General features: G+C 38.7%; 1 protein-coding gene and 1 long non-coding RNA gene across 5 annotated transcripts in view; one reads left to right on the top strand and one right to left on the bottom strand.

Annotated features, from left to right (window-relative positions):
* Positions 1-1,636: 1,636 nt before the first annotated feature.
* Positions 1,637-20,309, bottom strand: LOC118354886 (uncharacterized). Its single transcript, XR_004816263.2, has 3 exons — positions 20,005-20,309; positions 8,059-8,214; positions 1,637-2,373 (listed from the first exon to the last, which is right to left on the bottom strand). It is a non-coding gene; the product is annotated as an uncharacterized LOC118354886 (long non-coding RNA).
* A 91-nt stretch (positions 20,310-20,400) lies between these two features.
* The window catches only part of R3HCC1 (R3H domain and coiled-coil containing 1), a 47,587-nt gene continuing 43,316 nt past the window's right edge, over positions 20,401-24,671 (top strand). For all 4 annotated transcript variants that reach the window (XM_049100907.1, XM_025463092.3, XM_025463091.3 and 1 more), the window contains exon 1: positions 20,401-20,499. The gene's annotated coding sequence lies outside the window, so the exon portion shown is untranslated. The remainder of the gene's footprint in view (positions 20,500-24,671) is intronic.

The raw sequence follows: 24,671 nt of genomic DNA, 5'->3' as shown, positions 1-24,671 counted from the left end.
GCCTCCTGCTAGTCCTTTCTAAATTCCAAGGTGTTGACCAATGAGACGTCTTATTTTGCTCGTAAGAAGTTGAGACATAGTTAGATTTTCTTTTAGCCTGAAATAAAAGATTATTTTAAATCCCTTAGTAGTGGTCTGGGAGCTAGAGATGAGGGTGTGACCTTTCCAGGCCAATGCCAAAGAAAAGGAAACCAAAAATAAGGGTTTCATGTTTAAAGTATGAAGTGTGATCTGTCATGTTGGGTGGAAGCCGTATTCCTTGACGTCAGCTACGCCAACTTGATTTAGAGGTCTTCCAGCATCTGTACAAGACTAGGTGTAGAATGTAACTTCTTTAGCTGTGTGACTTATACCGAAGGCTTAATACTTTTAGCTTTATGGCAGTGTTGAGGAGAAAAAAGGCAAGAGAAATGTAGCTAAAATTGTATCTCCTTACAACTTGCAAATAAATCCCTGAGACAGACAGATTGTAACACTCCTACAGCTCGCTCAAGGACTTCCTGTAATGTTTTACCACTGTAGCTTTGCTCTTGTTAGTGTTGGTTTTCTCTGATAATCATATCACCTCCCCCAACCCTAAGATAGACGTTAGCAATCATCTTTCAAACATATGGCCCACTGACCTACATCTGAAGGGTCTCCAGACTGTTTTACTAGACAGTAGTAAATAATCTTATCTGAACAAAGCTGGCCCCTCAAGATCCTGAGGACCTTGCTTCCAAATTCCTTAGAGACTTACACCATCCCTAAACCCCACTAACTAAAGTATATAATCAGTTGCACCTCACAATCCCAGGGCAGCTCTTTTTGCCCACCAGTGCTGTCCCCGTGCTATAATAAAAGCACCTTTTTGCACTCAAAACATCTCAATAATTATTATTATTTTTTGAGATTGTATTTATTTAGGAGTACCTAGGTGGCTCAGTGGTTGAGCATCTGCCTTTGGCTCAGGTCGTGATCCCGGGGTCCTGGGATCGAGTCCCACATTGGGCTCCCCTCAGGGAACCTGCTTCTCCCTCTGCCTGTGTCTCTCCTCTTTCTGTGACTCTCATGAATAAATAAATAAAATCTTAAAAAGAAAAAAAAAGATTTTACTTATTTATTTATTTATTTGAGAGAGAGAGGGAGAAAGAGAACACAAGCAGGAGAGAGGGACAGATGGAGAGAAGCAGACTCCTCACTGAACAGGGAGCCCCATGTGGGGTTTGATCCCAGGGTCTTGAGATCATGACCTGAGCTGAAGGCAGATGCTTAACTGACTGAACCACCCAGGCACTCTAGTAATTCTTTCTTGACCATTCACTTTGGCCCCACATCAGCAGTGTTAGTGGTCAGGAGTCCTTGCTTGGTAAAGTCATTTCCAATAGGGCCCAAGGGCAGTTTTCTTCTGATGACATTTTCAGAACACCCGCACACCAGGCTCTAAAGTACGGCCAGAAGTATCCTTGGAACTTGTTGATGGGCTTGATCATAAAACATTAGAGACTTTCAGTAGCAGGTCATACTAGCATGAGACAACAGGGGATTCGTGGAGGGTTGAATGCTGATAGAATTTCAAGAAGTTTGCAGAGGCTTTTTGTTGGTTTGTTTTGTTTTTTTTTAAAGGTTTTGTTTATTTATTCATGAGAGACACAGAGAGAGGCAGAGACATAGGCAGAGGGAGAAGCAGGCTCCCTGTGGGGAGTCCAATGTGGGATTCGATCCCAGGACTCCAGGATCATGACCTGAGCCGAAGGCAGACAGCCACTGAGTCACCCTTGCACCCTGAAGTTTGCAAAATTTTTGTTGAAGTTCATACAATTTGTCCAGTGAAATGGGTGCCTTAGTCACTGGAAATCATGGGGGTATCCCCCAGATGGGAAATACACATTTCAATGTTTTTTTGCTATTGTGGGGGCATTGGCCTTATAGCAGGGGAAAGCTTTAACCCATCTAGAAAACACACAGTAGTAACAAGAACATACTAATAATGTAGCTGGGTTGCAAGGGTACAGGAACACCAAGCTCTGGGGTCCCATACAGGCTAGGTTTGGCCCCTCATATTGACAAAGTCCAAAGGCAAGGAGATGAATGGTGGCAAAATAAGGGAGTGATTTATTTCAGTGAGGCCAACACTGAGAAGACAGGGGGACTAGCACCCCAAAGACTGCCTCCGAAGTGCTGAAAATACTTCCAGGTTTCTATTAGGAAAATGTGGGAGAAAGGTCGGAGGATACATGTAGGTGGGCCGTGGATCAAGTCAGTCGTTCTCTTGGGGTCAGTCGCACGGGGTCTTCTTGGCTCAGGGCAGCCCTTATTGCTTGAGGGGGTAGTTATGGTTTCTATCAGAGGATCCTTTGCCTTCAAACTCTTTCACCTGAATTAAGAGATAAGCTGGACAGAAGAACTTAATCAATTAGAAAGTTCAAGGTGAATATGGAGATATTCAGACTCCTCTTTGAATAATCTATACCCAGGGTGCCTAAGTGGCTCAGTCAGTTGAACATCTGACTCTTGATTTCTGCTCAGGTCATGATCTCAGGGTCATGAGATGGAGCCCTGTGTAGGGCTCTAGGTGTGGAATCTGCTTAGGATTCTCTCTCTCCCTCTACTCATCTGCCCCACCCACCCCTCTGCCAGTTAAATGTGTGTACTCTCTCTCGATTAACAGCCACCAAGTGGCTGTTGAGTGAAGTCCAGCTGTAGGTGTTTAAAGGGTTCAGAGGGAGGAGGTCTGAGGCCTCTGGGAATAAAAACAGTTTTTTTTCCAGGATTATGTACCTGATTAGTGCCTATTTTATAGAAGTCTCCTCACAAATATCGACTCATAATTTGGATCATTTTAAATGCCCTATGGAAAGTGAAGGAATGCAAAAACCGAAAAATGGAGATTGTCAGGGAGGCAGGAAGAACCAAGTGGCTTTCTTGGATTCTCATACACCGGACTGTCTGTTTAATTTATAGCCACTGTATACTCACCTCAATTTCTCTGACTCGGGAGCAGACTGTTCCCATGTTACAAGGACATCAGGATGGCAAAGGTCTGGCTATGGAGGGCCATTTTTGCAGAAGCAGAATGGACTTTTCTTTATATGCCATAATCTTCATAGATCCTGCTGCTGCCTTTGCATAAAAGCCAATGACATGCTGGTTTCTTTCCAAAGACTCTTTTTTCCACAAACCTTCTTTTTTTTTTTTTTTAAAGATTTTATTTATTCATGTGAGAGACACAGAGAGACAGGCAGAGACATAGGCAGAGGAAGAAGCTGGCTCTTTATGGGGAACCTGATGTGGGACTCGATCCCAGGACCCCAGGATCACGACTTGAGCCCAAGGCAGACACTCAACCACTGAAGCCACCCAGGCATCCCTCCACAAACCTTCTACAACTTTTTTTTTTTTTTTTTAACATTTAGATTTTGTCTTAAGTTTTTCCTCTTTAAATAATTAGCCTCACTCACTTTAGGATCAGATTACTTTCTTTTCCCTCCACAAGAATGTGTTTTTATTCCTCATATTTCTTCTTATCAAAAACACATGTCCTACTTTCCTTGCATACAGTTGTTTCCTTTATTATTTCCAGTAGTCTTAAATATACTTACTGAAATGCTTAACTCTTAGAAATCTTAATTTTTAGTGATAATTAAGTAGTAACTAATTATGAACTGTTATACCAGCATTTTTTAGATTTGTAAATTTGTAAATATATTCTATAATTTCTAGAAGCATATACCTTTTAAAATTTTCCAACAGAGCATTAACATTCAGATATTTTTTAGTTTTCTTTCTTTTTTTAAAAAAGATTTTATTTATTTACTTGTGAGAGACAGAGAGAGAGGCAGAGACATAGGCAGAGGGAAAAGCAAGACTCAATCCCAGGACCCCAGGATCATGACCTGAGCCAAAGGCAGATGCGCAACCACTGAGCCACCCAGGCACCCATTTTTTAGTTTTCTATAATGAGAAGCCAAAGATAGATAAACCTTAATGTGGGAAACAAAGGCGAAAGAAAAATTAAATTTCCATAGTTCTTACAGTTATTCACAAGTTCTTGGAAACAGGTGGAATGACATTCCCCTAGGAACTCAGCTGCCTTGATATTAATATTTTGCTAAGGGCAAAAGGCAATCTGAACATTATCCTGACACCCCCCTGTAAGTCTACTTTAACGTTTAAAAATTTCATTGGAAACTTCTTTTATCTTTACTCCCCAAGATATATGTTGGCCATCTTCCCGCTAGCATATGATCCACCAATATACATCTGAAGGTCTTATGATGAAGGTTTTATTAGACAAAAGTAAATGACCTTATCCTAACAATAGCTAGCCCCCTCAGGATCCTGGAAATCTTTCTCCTAAAATTCCACAGAGACTTATACTATCCCTAACCCCCTCTCAACTTGAAAGTATATAATAGGCCACTCCTCACAACCCAGTGTAGCTCTTTCTGCCCATGAGTCCTGTCCCTGTGCTTTAAGAAAACCACCTTTTTTGTACCAAAGACATCTCAAGAATTCTTGGCCATTGGCTTAGAACCCCAGCATCTTTCTTACATCAAACCTACGTTCACTATTTAATACTTTAGTATTTGGTCTTATTTGGAAATGATCTAGATATGTAATGAATTTAACTTAACTCATCATTTAACTTCACTTAGCAAAACCCTAAGGCTTTAGGTTACCAAAAAAGATTTGGGAAAACAATTTAAGTAAATCTAAGTATTGCTGAAAAGCTTAAATAAACTTTTATATTGTTTACATCTATTTAATTTTCTTGTTCTTAATAACTCTTTTAGATTACTTCCATGGACTTCATTAAACATTAGCCAAAGTCAGCCATTATACTAAGCTCTTATTTTTTTGTTGATAGATCTTATAAGAGATAACACGAATTTATTTGGCTGGTAGAATTAAAGTCTTATATTTGATGTTGATAACTCTAAAGATGTCTATTTTAATTAAACCATCAACCTTAAAGTAGCTTTTATATGAACTATTTTCCCAGATCCTGTAAACTGGAAAGCCATTTGGCTTAGTTTCTTTCTTTCTGAGAGTTTCAGAATGCCCAATCTTACAAGCGATTGCCTTCAAACCAACTAAACAGAGCTCTGTTACAAATTAATTTTAGCAATACCATCTGGAGGTAGAAAAATATCTCACATTTACAACATATATATGGACATACAAACACACAGATGCAAAGGATCTCATAGTTTCTAATATTTGTGGAGAAGATTTTTAAGATTTGTATTTTGTTCCTGGACTTAAAGGAGGTTGTGCTAGACTTTGGACATGGGAGCCCTTTTAGCAGTTTGTATTTTAACTGTTTGTACCTTCCTTCCCCCTAAGTCTCAGGTGATTGTTGGCTGTATTTACATTTCAAAAGAATGGGAAGATGTACAACTTTTAAGGGACAGAGAAAGAATGTAACTAAGGTCAATAATTTACAAGTCCTTTGAGATAAACAAGGGAACTTTGGGGATTGGTAAAGAATAGGTGAATTTTGCATTGCCTTTAAAACTCACCTCCCCTCTTCATACCTCTCCCCATAAAAAGATTTGTAAGATCAGGATAATTGTTCTCAATTCCTCAGAGAATTGGGTTGTAGCTTGAATGTCATCATAGGTTGATCCAACATATCCAACTACATTATCCTCAATTTGCTTCTTTTCTTCTAGGTACATAATTTTAATTTTAAATATTTCTGGCAGTATTGAATACTGCCCCTCTCCTTGGGTGTGAGATGGGTCCCCAAAGAGGGTGCAAAGGATATTACTTTCCCTGAATCCAGAGTCACTCCCAAAGATAGCCAAAAGAAAGAGCCAACAACCTGCTTGTCTCAGGTAGGCAGAAAACCAGGCTTTCAGTTATCCAAAATGAGACAGCAAGAAGGCATAGCTAGCCCTGGGAGAGAAGGGATCAGTAAACAATGGGTTTGGATCTGGAAAGGAGACAAAGGGAAACTGGTTTTCTCTCTCACCTGGGCACTACAGACAGATTCAGAACTGAATCTGGGGGCTTTTCACCCTTCACTAGCTTCTACCAGCTGTTCCAGGATCCTCTCTGCAGGCTCTGGAATCTATCAGAGGTTCCCCTTGGCTGATAAAGGGAATGATGTAGCAGGTTATCAGAAAATGCCTCAGTTTTATCAACTCTGGCAGGGGCCCATATGAGGGCCCTCTTTGCAAGGTAGGTATGGGAGTCTGTAAGGCCATTAACTTGGCAGATTTTTTTTATGGATATGTGTCTTTTTAGAGTGGAAAATGAATCAGGATGAGTAAAATGAGTTCTCAAAGGAGGAAAGAGGGGAGCAGTAAGAATTATGTCATTGTATAGTCTTGTTTTAGGCACCACTCAAATTGATTTTCTTTAGGCTTTTGCAATGCATCTTTCAATGAAACTATTTTGGAATTTTGAAAATTTTTTGGAAGTTTCTGCTTGCCAGCTAAAACAGCTTACTTTGGGAACCCTTGTTTTCATCAAGTCCACTTTTTAAAATTAAAAAAAAAAGATTTTATTTATTTATGAGAAACACAGAGAGAGGCAGAGACATAGGCAGAGGGAGAAGCAGGCTCCTCACAGGGAGCCCAAGCCCAATGTGGGACTCCATCCTGGAACTCCAGGATCATGCCCTGAGCTGAAGGCAGACGCTCAACTGCTTCAACTGCTGAGCAACCCCAGGCATACCTTAAGTGCACTTCTTTTTTTTTTTTTTCCGTTTTTTAAAGATTTTATTTCTTTATCAGAGACACAGAGAGAGAAAGAGAGAGAGAGAGAGAGGCAGAGACACAGGCAAAGGGAGAAGCAGGCTCCATGCAGGGAGCCCGACATGAGACTAGATCCCAGGTCTGCAGGATCACGCCCCGGGCGGAAGGTGGCACCAAACCGCTAAGCTACCGGGGCTGCCCTTAAGTGCACTTCTTAAATGATCTTATCTAAGTGGAATATTCCCCATGATGGCCATTATATTTCTAGGTTGTTTTTAGTAAAATCTTGCTGTTTCTGTAGATAGTCACAGCTCCTGACACCAGTTTTTAGGCATAAAATAAGCAAGTGTGCTGGAAGGTGCTGCACTTGAATTCTTTGGATTTTAAGGATCCCAGTAGCTAAGGCTTTATTTACATAAAACAAGACAAACAAATGTGTACTTTAGCACACCAGCAATAACCAAAAGATGTCCTTATGGCCTGGTCGAGAGAAGCCATGGGTACCACCAGTAAAGCCCCACAGGGACTAAGCCAGCAGACTCCATTATGGAGACTGAGGACTGGAAATGGGGAAAGGACTAAACCAGCAAACTGCAGGTAGGAACTGGGGATTTCAATGTGGAATTGGGGGCTGAACCAAGGGCTTAGTGATGGGATTTGATGTGAGGTAAGGCCTGTGAGGAAACGGTCAAGAAAGAATTCTTGTGAGACATTTTTGGTGCAAAAATAGTGGAGTTATTAAAGCATGGGAACCTGTGGACAGAAAGAGCCACCCTAAGATTGTGAGGAACAATTGATTATATGCTTTTAAGTTGGGAAGGGTAGAGATAAAGGAAGTCTCCAAAAGGACTTTCATTTCTTTTCTTCTTCTTTTATTTTTAAGATTTATTTATTTATTTGGGAGAAAGAATGTGCATGCATGTACTTGCACAAGTGGGGGAAGGGGCAGAGGAGAGAGAATCTCAAGCAAACTCCCCGCTGAGCTTGGAACCCAACACAGGGCTCAGGGCTTAGATCCCATGTCCCTGAGATCATACCTGAGCTGAAATCAAGAGTTGAGCTGAAATCAAGAGTCAGACACTTAATCGACTGAACTACCTGGGCCTCCTCCAAAAGGATTTTCATATATTAAAGAAGACTTACAGAATCTTGGAGGCCTGGCTATTGTCAAGCTACGGTTGTTTTTGCCTCTAGCAAAGCATTAACATTAAGACAGTTGAGAGTTCCTGGAGGAATGTCATACTCTGTCTCAAATATTTATTGATGGGCTGCAAGTTGTAAGGAAATTTAATTTTATCTACATTTCCTTTTGCCTTTGTTCTCCACATCATAAGGTCCAGTGTTTGGTTAGATCTTGTCAGTATATACTAACCTGTTAATCCTGGAATGGAAAGCCAATTATGTTGGTAGGATTCAACAAGGGCACTGAGACCAAGAACTCAGAAGAGCTGCAGGGCACCACACCTGTTACTCATTGTCCCTGAATGACATCAGATGTACACTTTGGATCCTGACAGTGCCACCAAATCTGTTAAAAAATAAAATTCATCCGAGTAAATTTGAAGATCTAATTTGGCTATATTAAACGATTCATGAATTGGGGAACATCCCATCTAGCAAGTAAAGGGGAGCTGTGCTGAGCTAAACAAAAAGAAGGTTTTCAAAGGCAGAGGGAGAGTAGGGCACCTGCATGGCTCAGTTGGTTAGCGTCTGCCTTGGGCTCAGGTCCTGATTCCCCACATCAGGCTCTCTGCTCCTCAACAGGGAGTCTGCTTCTCCCTCTCCCTCTGCCCATTCCCCTGCTTGTATGTACTCTCTCTCTCTCAAATAAATAAATAAAATCTTTTTTAAAAAAGTAAAGGCAGAGAGAAAGCATTAAAAAAGAAGAAAATAATCTATGAGCAAGGAATGCATTATTTAGGCATTTTGCCCTCCTAAGGGAAACTGAAGGGAAGTATAAACCCTGGATATTGGCTCATATAATTATGGAGGTTGAGATGTCCCCAGATTGCCATCTGCAAGCTGGAGACTCAGGAAGACCTGAGGGTTGGAGAGCCAATGATGTAGATGCCAGTCTGAGTCTGAAAGCCTGAGAAATAGGAGCACTGAGGTCAAGAAAAGACTGATGTGCCAGGACTAAGCAAACAGAGCAAATTCCACTTTTTTGTTCTATGCAGGCTCTCAATGGATTGGATGATGCCCACCCACATTGGAAAGGGCAATCTGCATAACTTAGTCCACCGATTCAAATATTCACTAATTTCTTTCAGAAACACTTTCACAGACACAGCCAGAAATATTGTTTAACCAGGTATCTGGGGATTCCATGACCCAGTCAAACTGACACATAAAATTAATCATCAAGAGCCTACAAGCAATGGTATCCGAGCAATGAACACATATAAAGTCTGATCTTAATTTTAAAATATCATTTCCCAGTGGAAGAACCAGGGATCCTTGGATAAATGAGTCTGAGGGCAGGATCAGGGAAAGTTTAAGGTGAACCTAGACTATCATGTTAGTCCAGAAAGTAAGTGTTCAAAAAACAGTGGGAACACATGAGCCAGCTTGAAGGAACTCAATCAGAGAATCAAAATAAATAATGAGAGGAATGGTTTTTAACACACCATATTTAAAAATTAATGAGTTTATTTTGATACTAACTTCAATGATAATGACTGAGCCAGTGGAGGGGTGAAGTAGGAAAAAAAGGCTGTCCTTGGGATAGGGAGATAATATGGAAGTGTATCTATCTCAGCTTGGACTTAGAAGGAAAAAAGTATCACCTGAGAAATTAGACCTACAGGTCTGCTCACACTGGTTGGGGTTTAATTTTTTCACTTCTAATGTGATATAACAACTATCAAGATGAGATATAAAAAGTGGTCCTGTATATGTATTTTAGCACAATTAAAAAATATGGTCCTAGACCACTGACTCCCTGAACACTTGAAAGAGGCAAAGGCAAGACAACTTTTAAGGCTGTATAGAATCTGCACAGACAAAACTGCTGAAGATAGGCTCATAGCTCTCAGTTATAGAATACACAAGGAAACAATCCAGCATGAATGAGAGCTAACCTAGAGGATAGCAGGGTTAGATCCCAGAATTCAGCTAAAGTGATTCACAGTTTATGAATATAAAAACGAAAATATACTAAATAATTTAAAGCATAAAAAGGAATCAAATTATGAAAATGACTAGGCAGATATTTAAAAAAAATATAATTTCTAAACATAAAAGTATATTTGTTCATTTATTCACCAAATCTCAATGAATGGGTTAAATAGCAGATTGATATATCTTAAAAAAGAATAACTATAAATGGAACTGAGAAAATTACCCAAATGCAAGATAGAAGGGTGAAAAGCCGAGGGAAACAGTAGGTGAAGGGTGGAAGGAGGAGGAGAGAGAGAAAACAGTGAAAAGATGGGACGCCTGGGTGGCTCAGCGGTTGAGCATCTGCCTTCAGCTCAGGACATGATCCTGGGGTTCTGGGATCGAGTTCTGCATTGGGCTCCTGCATGGAGCCTGCTTCTCCTCCCTCTGCCTGTGTCTCTCATGAATAAATAAATAAAATCTTAAAAAAAAAAAGAGAGAGAAAAGGTCGAAAAGATCTACCATGTATGTAACTAGATGTCCAGAAGGAAAGTTTAAAAATAGAAGAAACACAATATTCAAAGAGAAATCTGAGTGTTTTCCAGAATTGATGAGATATATGAGTTCTCAAACTCAGGAAATATATTCCAAACAGATTAAATAAAATATAATTCATACCTAGATCTAGATCCTATAGACATCACAAAGTTAGTACAAGTATTATGAACAATACAATATACTAAAGTTGTGGGGTACCACCACAGCAGTGCTTAGCCTTAAATGCATATACCAGAAACAAAGGAAAATTGGAAAACCAGCAGTCTAAGCTTCCATCTCAAGAATCTAGGCAAAAATAACAAACTTAAGAAATTAGAAGAAGGAAATAAACATAACAGATATTAATGAAATAGAAAACAAATGTACAATGAAGAAATTTATCAAACCCCAAATTTGGTTCTTTAGCAAAATGAATAATGTTGAGAAATCTCTAGCAAAACTGATCAAGAAAAAAAGAAAAGGAGACAATGTTACTGAACCCAGGTTTGGCTTGCCTGTCACTTGAAAGGCCATTACTCAAGAGACAAGTATTTGATTGGAAAGAAATTTGAGCTTTATTCAGGAATCCAGCAACCCAGGAAGAAGGCAGACTCTTGACCAAAAGCCAACCTAGGTTTCTGCCTGGCTCCTGGGTTTTTTAAGGAGTTTATGGTAGTTAATCAGCAAAAGGAGTGCAATGGCCTACAACATTTCTTGATTTCATGCAGACTTGGTGATGTGAGCTACAAATGTTATCTCAGTGCTTCAAGGTTGTGCAAGGGGGTCTCGTTCTTGTTTCATGATATGCAGGAATACTCTGTTCTTTCTGCAGAGGAGGGCAAAGTCTATATAGATTCAGAAAGGGAGGTCAGTAAAATCATTTTTGTGACCTAGAAAAAAAATATTTTGCTAAGAAATTGCTGGGCTAGTCTGAAAGCTAAGGCATCTTCAGACCTGCTGGCCTCTGTGGCCTGGGAAAGTTTGGTCCTTCCCTCCTCAAGGCAGATCTCAAAGAATAAATTAGTTCTGTTACTGATCAAAGGCCTTAGGTCAGCAAGTAAGGAGTCTGTTAACTTGAAGCAAGTCAACCTTTAAGACTGGTTGGAGTGCTGTTAAAAGTACATCATTACAGATCATACAGTTATGCTCCAGATGTTAGGAATAACTGTATGCTTTTAAAACACAGCTTACCCTACTGACAGGACAAGAAAAAGAAAAGCTGAATAGTTTGATATCTATTGAAAAGATGATTCTATTGTTAAAAGCCTCACAAAGAAAACCCCAGGCCAAAATAGCTTCACTGGCAAAATTTTCCAACCATTTAAATAAATAGCAGTTTTGCACAAACTCCTACTGAGGAATAGAAAAATAGGGAATACTCACCAACTCATTTTATAAGGTCAGCACATTCTAGTCACAAAAGTCCAACAAGTATATTACAAAAAAGAAAAATTACTGCATCAAGATTAAGGGCAGTTTATTCCAAAAATACAAGAGAAGTTTAATAATTGAAAATCAACCAGTTCACCACAAAAAAAGGGAGAAACAAGAAGAAAAAACATAATTATCTTGACAAATTGGAAAAGACACTTGATAAAATTCAACACTGGGGCACCTGGGTAGCTCAATCGCTTCAGCATCTGCCTTCGGCTTAGGTCATGATCTCAGGGTCCTGGGATTGAGCCTCATGTTGGGCTCCCTGCCCAGTGGTGAGCCTGCTTCTCCTTCTGCCTCTGCCTGCTACTCCTCCTGCTTGTGCTCTCTTTGTGTCAAATAAATAAATAAAAACTTTTTTAAAAATTCAAACCTATTCATGATTAAAGGGAGAAAAAATTCTTTAGCAAGCTAAGAATGGAGGATAATTTTGAAAAATATGATAATTATCAACTATAATATCTGCCAAGAACATCATATGTAGTGGTGAAAAATGCTGAAAGCTTTCCTGTAGATATTACACTTATTCAACATAGTACTGGAACTTCTAGCCAGTTTGGTAGGGCAAGGAAAAAGAAAAAGTATAAGACTGAGAAAAATGAAATAAAGCTGTATTTATTCACAGGTGGTATAATTGTGTATACAGCAAATCCAAGGAATCTATAGGTAAATTACCTGAAAGGTTAATTTTAGCAAAATCACTGGACACGAGTTCAATATTTGAAAAGTCAATTGTATTTGTGTGTATTAGCAACAAATTTAAATAAAAGAACTTGAAGATATTATATGCAAAAGCCTGAAAAATATCAAATTACTGGAGAAAAAAATCTAGCAAGAGAAGTATAATACCACTTCAGAGTGCTATTGACACTTTGGAATGGATAAATATTTGTTGTAGAGGTCAATTAGTTTGGACTGCTATTTTAAAAAGTGTGCAAAACTATCTCTAATTAAGAACGACTGTTTTACAGTGAAAACTATGATATAGAGAAAAAAATTTAAAACCCTTAATAAATGAAAAATATGCATGCACGTTCTTTGATGAGAAGATTTAATAGTGTAAAAATGTCTGTCCATTCTTCAGTGAAAACCTAATCAAAATCTCAACAGAATGTGTGCATGTGTGTATATGCACATGCATGTGTATGTGCATACATGTGAAAATTATGAAGCAAAATCCAAACTTGATACAGAAATACAAAAGTTCAAGAGTAGCTAAGGCGATCTTGGAGATGAATAAACTTGAAGAATACATATTTCTATGTAAGTGTTGTAACTCAGTATTTTAAAAGTAGATAACTACTAAAAAAAATAGATATTGAATGACTAACTTTTTTTTTTAAGATTTTATTTTTAAGTAATCTCTACACCCAATGTGAGGTTTGAACTCACAGCACCAAGATTAAGAGTCTCAAGCCACCTACTGAGCCAGCCTGGTGCTCTGAATGAATAACTTTTAAACCACTAGAATATAAAAGGGTAATAGGAAAAACCCAGTGGGAGATAGGAAAAAATAAAAACCGAAGCACAAAAAGTCTTGGTTAATAGAGAGTATGAAATTAGATGATAAAAAAACAATGAAAAGATGTCAGTAATCATAAGTGAATTGAACCTGTCAGATAAAAGACACTGTTCAATTTTTTCAAATAATAAGAGCTATTTCTGAGCTGTTTGCAAGAGATGACTTAAAAAATGATACACAAAAATTTTATATTAATGGAACACCTGGGTGGCTCTGTGGTTGGGCGGCTGCCTTCAGCTCAGGTTGTGATCCTGGAATCCGGGATCGAGTCTTGTATCAGGCTCCTACAAGGAGCCTGCTTCTCCCTCTGTCTATGTCTCTGCCTCTCTCTCTGTGTCTCTCACAAATAAATAAATAAATATTTCTTAAAATTGTATTAAAAGAGAAGTTGGGGCACCTGGGTGGCTTAGTCAGTTAAGCATCTGTCTTCAGGTCTGGTCATGATCCCACTGGGGTCCAGGGATGGAGTTCCAAGGCAGGCTCCCTGCTCGACGGGGAGTCTGCTTCTCCCTCTCCCCCTGCTCATACTCTTTCTTTCTCAGATAGATAGATTGATAATAAAATATTTTTTAAAAAGAAAAAGAAAATATAGAGAAGTTGGTATTATCTACTCTAATACCAAACAAAATAGACTTTAGGGAAAAAACATTTTAGGGTTCAAATGTGGAGGATAGTCATAATTCAATAATAATAATAACAATTTACCAGGAAGATATATCTTTTCTACATTTATATACACCCAATAATATAGTTTCAGAGCATGTGAGTTGAAGATGAACTTAAAAAGAGAAATTGCCAAATCAAATTTTGGTGGTCAATTTTAATACATTTCATTCTGATAGAGTGAGGTGAACTCATATATCAAGTAGACCAAAAATTAAGAGGATGTGGAAGATTTGAAACACACAGCATGCTTGATCTAAAGGAGTATCTTCAACTCTGTATACAATGTTTAGAATCTATTCATTTTTTTAAAGTTTTATTTATTTAAGTAATCTTTACACCCTGTGGGGGACTTGGACTCATGATCCTGAGATCAGGAGTCATGCATTCCTGTGACAGAGCCAGTCAGGCACCCTGAAACGATTCATTTTTTTTTTAAGTTTTTATTTATTTATTCATGAGAGACAGAGAGAGAGAGAGAGAGAGAGCAGAGAGAGAGGCAGAGACACAGGCAGAGGGAGAAGCAGGCTCTATGCAAGGAGCCCGAGGTGGGACTCGATTCCGGGACTCCAGGATCACGCCCTGGGCTGAAGACAGGCGCTAAACCACTGAGCCACCCAGGGATCCCCCTAGACGATTCATTTTTTAAGTTTACATAGAATATTTACAAAAGTTGGCCATCCACTAGGACACAAAACAAGTCACAAAAAAGACCCAAAAGATCAGAATCATATTTATATTCTCTGATCATGATACCATTAAGCTAGATACCTATTTCTGTAGGTCTAAATGGTCATAATTTAAACAAAACATACATTTGGGCATTATGAAATATTCCTAAATAACTCATGTCTCAGACAGTAAATTATATTCGAAAATAGAAAATTAGCCACATAGACCTCCTCACTGACCCTGAACCTGCCAGAAATACACCCACATCACTGTCTTTGTCCATGCTGTTTTTCTACATATTAAGAGTCACGTAATGGGGCTAAAGAGATACTTAGGGGAAAATTTATACCTGTACATGCTAGTATTGAAAAATGAAGAGAAAAAAAAATCAAGCCATTAAAAATCATAGCAAACCTACTAGCAAAATATCTTTAAAAAAAATTCCTGCATTACCAATTTGGCTTTATCCTCATTTTTCAAGGGTGATTTAATATTAGAAAATCTAACATCATTTACCACCAGGTCACCAGACATGGTCATGTACATTGTCACAGAGCTGCCAGATGTCAATTAAGACTAGGAGCCAAACTAGAAATAACAGGGAGGCCTTTATTTACTTAGTGTAAGCAAGAGGCTACATATGAAAGGACATTGGCTTCCCAAAGTTCTCTTTTCTCTCCATGAAACAGCACTGAGTGAAAGGTTAGCTGAATCAGTGAAGTGGGGAAGCCCTGTCCAGGGAGCCCAGGGAAAAAACACTCTTGCTGTTTGATGGAATGGGAACCAGGGTGAGGGTAGTGGGAAGGGCTAGATGCAGAGGCATCTAAGCAGTGTCTCAGCTGACCCCCTTCCTCCTCCAGGGAAGACTCTTAGGCTAGGAATGTAGATATTGCAGGTATATGTAAGAGCATGGCTGGGAGGAGGCTAGGGAGCTGAGTCCCTGGCTGGCACTGCACAGGCTGTGCATCAAGTTTTTTGGGAAGGCAGCTTCTCTACTCCCACCCCCATCCCATGAGGGCTGCCAGGCAAAGCCTTTATAGTTGCCTGCAGTCAGACCTGAACCATCATACATAGGATTTGGCCTGGAGCCAGACTTCTTACAGGTTATAAGCTATATGTGGGCATCTTGCTGAAGAGTTGAAGGTGGCTGAAATTCAGCTGAAGCTTTGCCTCCAAGCTCTGGGGCCTGGCATGAGGCTGTGTCCCCCTGGAGGAAGGAGCACCTTCTCATTCACCATACAGGCTATTGACAGCCCTGCCCACACAAACAGATTAAAGTATATCTTACAAAGTCTTCAGTAGATGGAAAAGGCATATGATAAAATTCAATACATTTTTTAAAAGATTTTATTATTTATTCATGAAAGAGAGAGAGGCAGAGACAGGCAGAGGGAGAAGCAGGCTCCATGCAGGGAGCTCAATGTAGGACTCAATCCCGGGACTTCAGGATCACTCCCTGGGCTGAAGGCAGGTGCTCAACTACTGAGCCACCCAGGCCTCCCAAAATTCAACACATTTATAACTTAATAAATGAATAAACCACGGACTAGGAAGGGAAGGAAATAAACCAGGGAAGGAAATTTCCTTAACCTAGTAAAATGTGTGTCTGTGTCCAACTTTCCTCTTCTGAGGGCACCAGCATGTTGGATTAGGGTCTACCCTACTGATGTTAATAATCGCATTTTTAAAAGCCCTGTCTCCAAATGCAGTTACAGACTTCAACATGGTATTTGGAGGGATACAGCACAAGAGGGTAGATGCTGCTCTATTTACTGAGATGGTGAAACCAGGAGAGGAATAAACTTGAAGCTTGACCCACAGCAGAGCCCTGAGGCATTCTAGCTTCTAGAGACTGACTAGAAGTAGAGCCCAGAAGAGTGGCCAGTGGGAAAGAGGAAGCCAGAAACCTATAGTATCTTGGAAAGTGAGAGAGAAGAGGCAGCAAATTGTGTTGATTCTATCCTTCCATGTCTCTTAAACTCCTGGTTTATACTCTCAAATTGACCTCCACCCTGATTCCACCAGCAGAATCTGAGCCCTTTCTTCCAAGTGTGAGCCCAAGGGGATGCATTTTCTACAGATACTATCAAACCAATAAAACCCAGTCTGCTTTTTCTTATCACCATGTGCTGGCAATTCTAAACCATGTGGGTAATAAATGCTTTTCTGAAAAAACAATTTATCGGTCTTAGTTCAAAATAATGGCTGTAGTTATGTAAGCTTCAAATGGAACATATTTATTACCATCTTTAGTAAACCTTATACTTGGAAGCTAATTCAGGGAATTCACAGTGATACAGTGGGCTGCCACACATGTGTTTTGAAAGTAAGTTCTTGGGGTGCCTCGGTAGCTCAGTCAGTTGAGTGCCGGACTCTTGATTTTGGCTTTGGTCATGACCTCAGGGTCCTGAAATTGAGCCCAGAGTTGGCCTCTGTCACTCAGCAGGGAGTCTGCTTGGACTTTTCTCCCTCTGCCCCTCCCCTTGTGGGTGCACAATCTCTCTCTAGAATAAATCTTTTTTAAAAAAAGAAAATAAGTTCTTAATAGTTTGGGATCTTTAAAGCTCATTTTAGGCACAGTTCGTGTCTTCAACCATTATGATCATACATATTCCTGTATTTATTTTTTAATTTTATTTTAAGATTTTATTAATTTATTCATGAAAGATACAAAGAGAGAGGCAGAGATATAGGCAGAGGGAGAAGCAGGCTCCCTGTGAGGAGGGATGTAGGGCTCAATCCCAGGACCCTGGAATCACTACCTGAGCCAAAGGCAGACTTTCAACTACTGTGCCACCCAGGTGCCCCTATTCTTGTGTTTAAACAGTAGATTCATTTCCCAGAGTTAGGAGTCTCTCATGTTCTGTCTCCCTTGGTGGAAAGGGAGGTGGGCGGGGGTGGGGGTGACTGGGTAATAGGCACTGAGGGGGCACTTGATGGGATGAGCACTGGGTGTTATGCTATATGTTGGCAAATTGAACTCCAATAGAAAGAAAGAAAGAAAGAAAGAAAGAAAGAAAGAAAGAAAGAAAGAAAGAAAGAAAGAAAGAAAGAAAGAAAGAAAGAAAGAAAGAAAGAAAGAAAGAAAGAAAGAAAGAAAGAAAGAAAGAAAGAAAGAAAGAAAGAAAGAAAGAAAGAAAGAAAGAAAGATTAGGCTTACCATAGGGAAAAGATAAATAAACAGTAGATTCAAAATCTACCAGGATAGCATAGCAATTGTAAATACAAAAGAAATAGCACGAGTTACAGTAATCATGTCATTGTAATTATGACCACTTGGAGTTTTACTTGTGTTTAAAATTTAAAATACTGAAAGAATACAAAGTATTTGATATATTTTTGTTTGGGAAGTGCATATTTTAGTTCATGCATGAAATATTTTACTGAATTTGAAGATCCTTAAATTGAAATTTATTCTTTTTTTTAAATGTTAATCCTTGCTAAAGAACAAATTAAGACAATAATGCTTATTACTGATTACCATGTTATTGTTAACAAAAATAATTTTGTTTTCTAGAGGAGGAAGATGTCTAAAAATGATCCATTCCCTGAGTATCCAATATGCTTACTATCCAAAATACTTAACATTTCATTTTTGAATATACATATATAAGGACAAAGCTTACTACCTCCTAGAATGCTTTCTATCCTTGCAATTTGAGAACTGGATGAGGAAAAAATAATCCGGTTTTTCTGGCCAGTGTGGAAGGACACTGAGGAATATCAGATAAAATGTGGTAGTCTTCATAGGAAATCACCTGATGGAGCCATCTATATTTTCACAGAAATGCCTCACATGTGGAGTTTTAATTTACTGAGTTTCTTTGAATATTTTCTTTTTTTTAAGATAATAAAAAGTAGTGATTTCCTAATTATTCTTCCTTGAACCCATAAAGTGATATTAAGGAGTGAATGCAGAGTTGGGATCCCAGCCTCCCAGCCCCACTTGAGCCCAAACAGGTCACATCTATGTGTTAAAGTCCAGATGTTACCTGCTGAATTGTGTTCATTCAGAATTCATATGTTGAAGGCCTAAGTAACCATTAGTACCTTAGAATGTGACTATATTTGGATATAGGCCCTTTAAAGTAGTGATTAGGGGCATCTGAGTGGCTCAGTCAGTAAACATTAGACACGTGATTTTAACTCAGAGCATGATCTCATGGGTCATGGGACTGAGCTCTGCATCAGGCTCCACACTCAGCACAGAGTCTGCTTGTTCCTCTCCCTCTGCTCCTTCCCCCTCCATTCAAATAAATAAAATCTTAAAAAAAGAATAAAGTGATGATTAAATGAAAATGACGCTCTTAGGGGAAGCCTTAATCCAGTATGGGTGACGTCTTTATAAGACGAGATCTGGACACACAAAGAGACACCAAGGGCCCACATGCACAAAGGGACAACCACATGAAGAAGCAAGTGGCCAGCCATCTGCCAGCCAAAGAGAAACATCTCAGAGGACACCAACCCTGCTAGTACCTTGATCTTAACTTCTGGACTGTGGGGGGAAAAAGTTGTATGTTATATATAGCCATCCAGTCTGAAGTATTTTATGAAGGCAGCCCTAGCAAACTAATAGATCAGGTGGCATTTGTTTGAACTGAGGGTTCCACAGCTAGAAAGTATTAGGAAATTACTAGAATAGGGGACAGAGTACAGACTTTGAGACCATTCCCCTGGGTTTGAATCCCAGCTTTGCTTTCTAGTAGCAAATCAATGGTGGGCCATTTATTGAATGCAGGGAGTCCAATTTTATGTCTGCCAAGTGGGGGATTTCATTGGGGATGACATGGGGTAATGTATGGAAAATGCCAGGCCCACAGTAGGAGCCCAATAAATGAGGATACTAAACGAAAGCATTCCCCACTGCCTCAGCTCATGTAAGTTAGATTCTGTCCAAGCTGGCTACACTGGGGAGAACTGGAAATCTGTGGGTTTTGCAATTAAGGGAGGGTCATTTAAAAAATGTTTGGTTGGTTAAGTTTTAAAAATTCTGCTAAATTTGCATGTAGTGTTACCCGAGTGGTTGAGAAGATTGAAAAACAAGTGTCTTTTTTATGCTTATAAAAATAGCATATGTTTATCCATATATTATGGAAATACACATATTCTATAGATGTATTTTAGAAAATTTGCATGAAAGGTGCAGGAGTCTAGAAAAGAAAACAACTCATAATAAAATCATTCACAGGCAACCACTGCCCACATTTTAGTATGTTTTCTTTCAATTTTTTTTCTGTTGTCTTTTTTTAAATCAAGGACATCAATTTTGTGCCATGTTTTCTCATTGAATTTTTATCCAGTCTGGTACCCGTCTTTTGGTGGGATCATCTAGCCCATTCACATTCAGAGTAACTATTGAAAGATACGAATTTAGTGTCATCGTATTACCTTTACAGTCCCTGTTTTTGTGGATTGTTTCTTTGGGCTCCTTCTTTCTTTTACAGGGTTTCTCACTGAACTTTTAAGCATGGGCACTTCCTGTGCCATTACAACATCTTAACATTCATTTCTCCCTTCTGTCCTGTAAGTCCCACTGTGGCCATAGGATCTGATGTGACTTGGCACTTAAATTGGGGAAAACAGATCTGGGTTTGGGTGGGTGTGCAAACACCAGCAGTCACTCCTCATCAAGAGTCCTGGCAGGAGCTTGGAGGCTGAGATGTGACTTGCCTGTGCCCCGCAGCCTACCAGTGAGACACCCCCACCCCCACCCCTATTCCCCATCTGGGTTCCTGATACTCTGGCCCTTTAAGAACAGAGCTAGAACTCGGGCAAGCCTGACAAGTGGTCTCCTAGGAGCTGAAGGACAACACAGAGCTTCAGAGATTAGGTCTGAGGTGGGGACCCTCCACAACAGGGAATGGCCACGCAGAGGCCAATCAGGTAGAGCAGGGTCTGGGAGTGGATTTCTCCTTCCTTTCTTCCTCTGGCCCCTTCACCTTTAGCCAGTCCTCTCTTCTCTACACTTTCCTTTCTAGCCCAGCCCTTTCCAGCTTCCCCACCCCTGCCTTTCTCTGTCCTTCTGTTAGCATTCCCACTTTCTCAGCTACAGATGGTCTTCATTTCTGGAGACAGTTCTTGCTTATTAAGAGTTTCTTGGTTGATCTTGAAATTTTATGTGAAAAAAAAAAAGATTCTGCAGACAATGACAATTTGATCTCATCAAATTTCCAACCTTTCCTGTCCTTTCCGGTTTTCTTTCTTTTGTCGAATTGCTTTTACTAGTACCTCTAGAAAAAAAAAAAAAAAGACAAAAAGGTGAAGGGTGCCTGGCTGGCTCAGTATGTAGAGCATGGAACTCTTGATCTGGGAGTTGTGAGTTTGACCCCATGTTGGGTGTAGAGATTACTTAAATAATGAATAGAATCTTAAAAAAAAAAAAAAAAAGGCATCGATGAATATCCCTGGCTTGCTCTGAAATTAATGTGGTATCTCTACTGTTTGCCCATTAAGCTCCATGTGGTGTTTTGACTATTTTGTTGAGATCCATAAATGAATTTCATAGGGTTGTCCTAGGTGTGAGTTTGGTAAAGAATATAGAATGATATGTTGCTCTTTGAATCAATTTTAATGTGTATAATATAATTGAATATATATATATATATATCCCATATATGGTTTTGCTACAAAGGCTTTATTTAATGTTATTTCCATCACCTCTTTTTAATCCATTTTTAAGCTCTCTGCCCCTCCTTGTATTATATTTTTGACCATATTTTGCTATAAGGTTAAGTTTTCTTATTAACTAATGTAACTAGCAGAGCTAGTTACTTGGAAAAAATATTACTTATTGACTACCTCAGTTATATGCCCTTCTTCCTTCCTTCACACTCTAGAATGCATTTTGGGGTTCCTGTCCTAATCTATTGTGATAAAAAATGCTTTTTTTCTGCTTATATTCTGTAGCTCTTCCTTCAAGAATTATAATATTTGTATACCATTTTCTTGCTGTTATTTTTTTAAGATTTTATTTATTTATTCATGAGAGACAGAGAGGGAGAGGCAGAGACAGAGGAAGAAGCAGGCACCCCACAGAGCATGGAGCCCTATGTGGGATTTGATCTCAGGACCCTGGGATCACAACCTGAGCTGAAGGCAGATGCTTAACCAACTGAGTCACCCAGGCAACCTTGCTGTGATTATTTCATTGAACTAAGTATTTAAGCAAATTAAATGTTCATCATGAAGTGTTTTCTCTCATGACATTCCAGTTTGTAAGTCATTTATTTTTATTCATCCCTTGGTGGTCTGGATTATGTCTTTTAGTAGCTTCCTAGGAAGGATAATGAATGTCCAAGCAAAGAAACATTTAGTGAGTTGTTAACTAACTCACAAGTACACCAAGAACAGCATTAGATTCTTATCAGTTAACAAAGACAGAAAAAAAAAAGAAGAAATGAAAACAAACAAAAAAAAAAGGACTTTTGTAAGAAAAGGAAGAAGGCAAGGATGTTGGGGGAAGGTGCTAGTCCATAAAGAATGAATTTTGTTTTTCTAATTAAGGTCATTAGTTGGCAGCTATCAAAGAGATTGGTTGGGTAAGCAGTTCTGGAATAGACTGACTAGGTCATTAGAGAAAACAATTTCAGTTGTTTGTGGATTTTCCAAAATTCTTGAGACTTAAACTATGCAGGACAAGGACCGGCTGTCTATAAACGGTGTCTGCCAATGTCCTGCCTGGCATCTCCACCTTAGGCCACGACCACTCCATTTCCTCAGCAGAATTTCTATGAGAGACAGGCTTATAAGTCATTGCAAGTTTGAAAACATCTTCCAGTTGCCATCACAGTTTATAGATTTTTCTGGTCTTAACATTTTCCCTAAATATTGTTCCATTTTCTTCTGGTTATGAGTTGCTAGGGAAATCTTTAGCCACTTGGTTTTTACCCTTTGTATTCTGTCTAAATAATGATATCTGTCTTTTTTTTTTAATGCCCAGAGAAAAGAGTTTTGCCATGATCTCTATCAGCCATTAGTTGGTCTATCTATCTACTTATCTATCATCTATCTATTTATGTATCTATCTATCTATCTATCTATCTATCTATCTATCATCATTATCTATCTTTTTATTTCTGGAACATGGTAAGGCCACTTTAATCTATACCTTTATGTTTTCCTTTGTTTCAACAAAATATTGCAATTTTAGTTTTTTTTTCTGTTCCAGTACCTTTGTTTTTTTCCTCAGGTATACTCATTATCCATATGTTGGATCTACAATGCAGGCCTCTGTATTCATATTTTCCCCAATTGCTTTAATCTTCTTTTGCTTTTTCTTTGAAGTCCATGTAGTTTTAGGGAGTTTCTCATGAGACTGGCTTTTTATTCACAAAATATTCCTTATAGTTATTTAGCTTTTAAGTTATACTAGCTTATGAAAGTAACACATTTAAATATCTAGTTTTCATTGTTTTAAATTTCAAGTTATAACTATTATAATTTTATATATCTAATATATTTTACAGAAAATGAGAACAACTTTGGTAAATTTGAAATAACTAAACAAATTTATTTCTCTTGAACATTTGGTCCTGGGATCTTGGGTGGCTCAGCAGTTGAGTGTCTACCTTTGGCCCAGGGCATGATCCCAGGATCTGGGATCGGGTCCCACATTGGGCTCCTTGCAGGGAGCCTGCTTCTCCCTCAGTCTGTGTCTCTGCCTCTCTCTCTCTCTCTCTCTCTCTGTGTCTCTCATGAATAAATAAAATCTTTTTTAAAAAAGCATTTGCTCCTGGGTTTACTCATATTTATGAAGTTATTAAACACTTAACTTGCATTTATAAATTTAATATACTTAAATCTTTCTTTTAAATCTTTCTTTAAATCTTTCTTTTTTATTAATTGGAAATTTTTATTAAGGAATTGGTAGAGTTACATACAGTTGTATGAAATAATACACAGAGATCCTGTGTACCCTTTATCCAGTTTTCCCCAGTAGCAACATCTTGGGAGCTATAGTACAATATCACAACCAGGAAGTTAACCTTCATACAATCCACTAGTCTTATTCAGATTTTCTCAGTTTTGCTTGTGCTTATTTGTGTTTGTGAGCATGTGTATTTTGTTCTACATAACTTTATTACATGTGTAGGTTTTTGTACCCACCACCACAGTTAAGATATAGAACACAAAGATTCTTCCTTTTGCTTTTTAAAGATTTTATTTATTTATTCATGAGAGACAGACAGAGAGAGAGAGAGAGAGAGAGAGAGAGGCAGAGACATAGGCAGAGGGAGAAGCAGGCTCCATACAAGAAGCCTGATATGAGACTTGATCCTGGATCCCAGGATCATACCCTGAGCCGAAGGCAGAGGCTCAACTACTGAGCCATTCAGTGGTCCCACAAGGATTCTTCCTGTAGCTCTTTTAGTTACACCCACTTCCTCTCCCCTCCATCAGCTATCCCCCATATCTCCTGTTTCTAACCCCTTCAACCACAAATCTATTCTCCATTTAAAAATTTGTCTTTCCAAAAAGGTTATATAAGTGGAATACACTAAGTGGCCTTTTAGGAGTAGGTCTTTTCACTAAATTGTTAAATGTATGTGTGTAAAGTTGTTTATTATAGTTCCTTATACTTTTGATGTCTGTAGGGTCTGTAGTGATATCTCCTGTTTCATTCCTGATATTGGTAATTTGTGTGTTCTTTCTTTCGTGTCATTTTCTTGATTTTTTTCAAAGAACCAGCTCTTTGGGTTATTGATTTTTTTCTATTGTTTTCCTATTTTTAATTTCATTGATTTCTACTCATTTTATATTTTATTCCTTTCTATTTTCTTTTTTTCTTTGGTTTATATTTTCTTCTCCCCCCGCTTTTAAAATTTTTATTTTTAAGTAATCTCTATAACCAGATTGGGGTTCAGCCTTACAACCCTGGGATCAAGAGTTGCATGCTCTATCAACTCAGCCAGCCATGTTGATTAGGTCCTGTTTATTAATGGTATTGTTGAATTATTCTATATTTTTGTTGATTTTCTGTCTCATTATCGATTGTTGAGAGATGTCAAAATCTCTAACTATCATTGTGGACTTTGTTATTTCTTCTTTCATTTCTG

Source organism: Canis lupus, chromosome 25, assembly GCF_003254725.2.
Source record: "Canis lupus dingo isolate Sandy chromosome 25, ASM325472v2, whole genome shotgun sequence".
Classification (NCBI taxonomy): Eukaryota; Metazoa; Chordata; class Mammalia; order Carnivora; family Canidae; genus Canis; species Canis lupus.
This window is presented reverse-complemented; position numbering and strand designations above follow the sequence as displayed.